This window comes from Entelurus aequoreus, linkage group LG05 (assembly GCF_033978785.1).
Source record: "Entelurus aequoreus isolate RoL-2023_Sb linkage group LG05, RoL_Eaeq_v1.1, whole genome shotgun sequence".
Classification (NCBI taxonomy): domain Eukaryota; kingdom Metazoa; phylum Chordata; class Actinopteri; order Syngnathiformes; family Syngnathidae; genus Entelurus; species Entelurus aequoreus.
The window spans coordinates 55,843,262-55,849,317 of record NC_084735.1 but is presented as its reverse complement, the minus strand read 5'-3'; positions in this window follow the sequence as shown (position 1 = coordinate 55,849,317).

The window sequence follows — 6,056 nt, the reverse complement described above, 5'->3', positions numbered from 1 at the left end:
GATGTAGATGCAGAAGAGTACAGGGCCAAGAACCGAACCCTGGGGAACTCCACACGTTACCTTAACATAGTCCGAGGTCACATTGTTATGGGAGACGCACTGCATCCTGTCAGTAAGATAAGAGTTAAACCACGACAAGGCTAAGTCTGACATACCAATACGTGTTTTGATACGCTCTAGTAAAATATTATGATCGACAGTATCGAAAGTAGCGCTAAGATCAAGAAGCAGCAACATAGATGACGCATCAGCATCCATCGTTAGCAATAGATCATTAGTCATTTTTGCAAGGGCTGTCTCCGTAGAGTGATTTGCCTGTAACCAAATTGAAAGGTTTTACAGAGATTGTTAGACACTAAGTGTTCATTTAGCTGCTGTGCAACAATTTTTTTTACAGGATTTTCGAAATAAATGGAAGGTGGGACACTGGCCAGTAGTTTACCATGAAATAGGCCATTGGCTTTGTTAGGCCTATTTTAGGGGGCTCAAACCCCCCTAAAATATTCTTAAGCCCCCCTAAATAATTTGGTGTTATATATGTTTATTTTTTATTTTACAAATACATGCCGACATATTCATTATAAAGTGGCCCGAATATGAGTTTAAATAAATAATCATATAACCTGTCATTATTCACTCAGTTTCTCCTCACTTCATAGCGTAAGGTAGAGAGCCCCTTTAGTGCGTCGGTATCCAATCCATTCCACTTGTTCATATAGAAAATGCCCACATCACTCAAAATCCAGTCCGCATTTTCTCTGCGACCTTGCTTGCGGAGTTGCGGTCCTGCAGGTGTACGGAGCACATTAGCACACAGCACTGCAGATTGCAGAACAAGAACGTGAACGGATGCAAAATGGACAAACGTTTTCAAGAAAGTAAGTATTCATCACTGCTTGTAGTAAAATGTATTAGCTCCACTTTACACCTGGTCTGTGTTTGACAAAAAGTTACTTTCCCGCTCTAAATACACCATCTTTGTAGTCATTTTTCTCCTGTGTGGACTTCCGTCTTCCTTTACAATGAGTGAAGCTGCACGAAACCTTGTGTCTGCAATTGTAAATAATTTAGTTTTTAAGTTTTGTGTTTCTTGTAGAATCTTTATAAAGTAATATACATTAGCCCAGTGGTTCTCAACCTTTTTTCAGTGATGTACCCCCTGTGAATTTTTTTTGAATTCAAGTACCCCCTAATCAGAGCAAAGCATTTTTGGTTGAAAAAAAGAGATAAAGAAGTAAAATACAGCACTATGTCATCAGTTTCTGATTTATTAAATTGTATAACAGTGCAAAATATTGCTCATTTGTAGTGGTCTTTCTTGAACTATTTGGAAAAAAATATATAAAAATAACTAAAAACTTGTTGAAAAATAAACAAGTGATTAAATTATAAATAAAGATTTCTACACAGAAGTAATCATCAACTTAAAGTGCCCTCTTTGGGGAATGTCAAAAATGTCCTCTCCGGTTGTTCTCCCCTCTAATGTTTTACAAAAAAGTATGTGCTCATAAATATCGTCAGTATCGATGTATCTGACAAAACCTACAAGTTGTGCATTTCCACTAATATCTGTGGATTCATCCTGATGGAGGGGAAATGAGTCGCTAAGTTTTCCAACAACTTGCTCAACAATGTATTTTCCCATTTTATCTACTCTACGGCAAACAGAGTCATTTTATAAAGGCACATTCTTTATTTTCTCGGCTGCGTTTTTATCCAGTATTGTCTCGGCCAGCACTGCAGTGGCTGGATATATCAGCTCTTCAGCAATAGTGAACGGCTTTTTGGCTTTAGCAACAAGCAAAGACGAGAAGAAGCCTCCAGGGCCAATGTTCCCTCTAATTGTTCATGTGTGTGAGCAAACGCACAAACTCCCTGAGCATTCAGTGGAGCACATGTGAGCAACATCAGATGTGCACACTGTGGCCACACCAGCGTCACACCTGTCCCAAACCTAACATTATAACAATTTAAATGTTTTATTAAAATTATTTTCTGATATAAGTGATTTTGCCCTCTTACAATGACAATAACAAAAAAACATGTTTTTCATGACCTATATGCTAGTATTGTATGTCTGGCTGCGGGTCCTGCCTTTAAAAGAAATGTTACCCCTTTCAGAGATTACATTTAGTTCCTGTAACTTTCTGTCTGTAAAATACATCTTTTTATTAGCATTTATGAAATCTAGTGACAATATTTCATGAATAATATCCTTAGATTAACATTATTAATAAATGGCAGTAAAATAAGCACACATCTGATTGAGGAGTCAGAGTGTTACAACCTGGCATTAACACATTGTGTGGCGTTGGGGTTGTCCGACTTTTTTTGTGGCAATAAATGCAGCACTGGCTAAGTGCCATGAGTGCGTGTGTTGGTGCAGGTGAGCGAGCCAGTGGCTTTTGTTGAAACGACGGATGACAAAATTGGTTTAAGCCTGGTTTGTATGGCAGAAAATTACCAGTTTTTATAGATAAAAGTTTTTTTTACTCATGATTTTGGTGTGGTTACAAACAGTTGTGTTCAATAAAGTGATTGATGGAATTCCTGTCCGTAAAGTGTCTCGACAGACGATAATTGAACTGTGTTGACAAAGATTGTTTTATTCATTGGGGCCACTCTTGTTGTCACGTGTCACTCACAGAGTTGCATTGCAAAATCATACAGAATAAATTGTAACGTGTTTATTTTGTTTAAAGTTCAGATGGGATTTTTGATTTCCTGCGCAGCATTAATTTGCTGTGCGCAGAGGACGCGTGAGCGGTGTGCAATTGCGCAGGCGCACACCTTAGAGGGAACGTTGTCCAGGGCTTTGGCTGATGTTGTGAAAGCTTTCCGCATCGTGTCTTGAGATGACCTGCAAGTCTCCTCTTAAAAAAATCAGGTGGCTTACCGACATGGAAAGCGTGTTTTGTCCGGAGATGCCGCTGAAGATGCGCGGCCGCTTCATGCCGCTGTTCGCTAACATTTCTCCACAGAAAAAACACAATGCCATGGGGAGTTTACTACTCGAAGCCGTAAATCCCATTAACACATATTCTTCGGAATACTGTCTGAATTTTGCCGGCTCAGGTTTGGCCTTCTTTGGCACATGTTCCTCCTTGTTTTCAGCTGCATTACTGCTACGCTTTAACCAAGCCTCCATTGTTTTCTACATCGATAGTTGATTGACAGTTGGTGCCGTGTGGCACCGCCAGGTAGGATCAAACCATTATGGCATGGGCCATGGGGGAAACTGTGGGTTTATGGTAATGAATGGAATAGCCTACTTGGGGGGGGGGGGGGGGGGGGGGTTGTGCTGGAGCCTATCTCAGCCATAATCGCAGATCCATTCTATGTGTCATACTTGATCATTTCGCGATATTGCCATATTTTTGCTGAAAGGATTTAGTAGAGAACATCGACGATAAAGTTCTCAACTTTTGGTCGCTGATAAAAAAAAGCCTTGCCTGTACCGGAAGTAGCGTGACGTCACAGGTTGAAAGGCTCCTCACATTTCCCCATTGTTTACACCAGCAGCGAGAGCGATTCGGACTGAGAAAGCGACGATTACCCCATTAATTTGAGCCAGGATGAAAGATTCGTGGATGAGGAACGTGAGAGTGAAGGACTAAAGTGCAGTGCAGGACGCATCTTTTTTCGCTCTGACTGTAACTTAGGTACAAACTGGCTCATTAGATTCCACACTCTCTCCTTTTTCTATTGTGGATCACGGATTTGTATTTTAAACCACCTCGGACACTATATCCTCTTGAAAATGAGAGTCGAGAACGCGAAATGGACATTCACAGTGACTTTTATCTCCACGACAATACATCGGCGAAGCACTTTAGCTACGGAGCTAACGTGATAGCATCGGGCCTAACTGCAGATAGAAACAAAATAAATAAACCCCTGACTGGAAGGATAGACAGAAAATCAACAATACTATTAAACCATGGACATGTAACTACACGGTTAATGCTTTCCAGCCTGGCGAAGCTTAACAATGCTGTTGCTAACGACGCCATTGAAGCTAACTTAGCAACGGGACCTCACAGAGCTATGCTAAAAACATTAGCTATCCACCTACGCCAGCCAGCCCTCATCTGCTCATCAACACCCGTGCTCACCTGCGTTCCAGCGATCGACGGAGCGACGAAAGACTTCACCCGATCATAGATGCGGTCGGCGGCTAGCGTCGGATAGCGTGTCTGCTATCCAAGTCAAAGTCCTCCTGGTTGTGTTGCTGTAGCCAGCCGCTAATACACCGATCCCACCTAAAGCTTTCTTCTTTGCAGTCTTCATTGTTCATTAAACAAATTGCAAAAGATTCACCAACACAGATGTCCAGAATACTGTGGAATTTTGAGATGAAAACCGAGCTTTTTGTATTGGATACAATGTGTCCACATACTTCCGTTTCAACGATTGACGTCACGCGCATACGTCATCATACATAGATGTTTTCAACCGGAAGTTTAGCGGGAAATTTAAAATTGCACTTTATAAGTTAACCCGGCCGTATTGGCATGTGTTGCAATGTTAAGATTTCATCATTGATATATAAACTATCAGACTGCATGGCCGACCATGCAGTCTGGTAGTTTATATATCAACTACCGATAGTAGTGGGTTTCAGTAGGCCTTTAAGTCTACCCTGTATTTAAAAAATATTGTTTCAAAATGTTAAGTTAAGTAAAGTGCCAATGATTGTCACACACACACTAGGTGTGGCGAAATTATTCTCTGCATTTGACCCATCACTCTTGATCACCCCCTGGGAGGTGAGGAGAGCAGTGGGCAGCAGCGGTGGCCGCACCCGGGAATCATTTTTGGTGATTTAACCCCCAATTCCAACCCTCGATGCTGAGTGCCAAGCAGGGAGGTAATGGGTCCCATTTTTAATAGTCTTTGGTATGACTCGGCCGGGGTTTGAACTCACAACCTACCCATCTCAGGGCGGACACTCTAACCACTAGGCCACTGAGTAGGTTTATTTTTATTTTTTTTGTCATAAAAAAATACAATCATGTGTGCATACGGACTGTATCCCTGCAGACTGTATTGATATATATTGATATATAATGTAGGAACCAAAAATATTAATAACAGAAATAAACAACCCTTTTGTGTGAATGAGTGTAAATGGGGGAGGGAGGTTTTTTGGGTTGGTGCACTAATTGTAAGTGTATCTTGTGTTTTTTATGTTGATTTAATTAAAAAAAATCTTTTTTAAATCTTTTTTTTTTTTTTTTTTGTGCGGCCCAGTACTAATCGATCCACGGACTGGTACCGGGCTACGGACCGGTACCGGGCCGCGGCCCGGTGGTTGGGGACCACTGGTCTACAGTACCTTAGCGAATCAGGACGCAGAACACAATGCGCATTCATACGCTATATAAATAAAAAGCATGCGACACTGTAAAAAATTACAGCCACAAAAATAATCTGTGTAACAGCGAGTGAACCGTGTTGTAGTGAGGGAACACTGTATTGTAAACCAAGATGTAGTGCCAGCTGAGCAGGCTGGAACTTTTAAGGCCCTTTTTTTTAAAGTCAACAAATCTCATCTTGTTCAAATCAAATCATCAAATCAAACTTTATTTATAAAGCGCTTGTCATACGCAACGCAAAGTGCTTTACATACCTAAAAACAATACCCTGATGACCCACATCCCCCATCGTTGCGCACACACACACACACACACACACACACACACACACACACACACACACACACACACACACACACACACACACACACACACACACACACACAAACACACATACACACACACACACACACACACAGACATTCTTTGTTACCTTCTTAAGGACCTCCGAAAAATGCCAACCTCTTTAGGACCACCCTTCCTAGATATATAACGATTTGTATTTACAAACATTAATAATATATACATACTATGCAAATATAAAAAAGGTAAGGTTTTAGGTTTTTTTTTATTTTTAATTTTTGTTTGCAATTGCTTTTTAATCTTCATTATTTACTTCTATTACAGTATGTCTTTATATACATATTTATTTTATTTTTTTAAATTAATTTTGGCCAA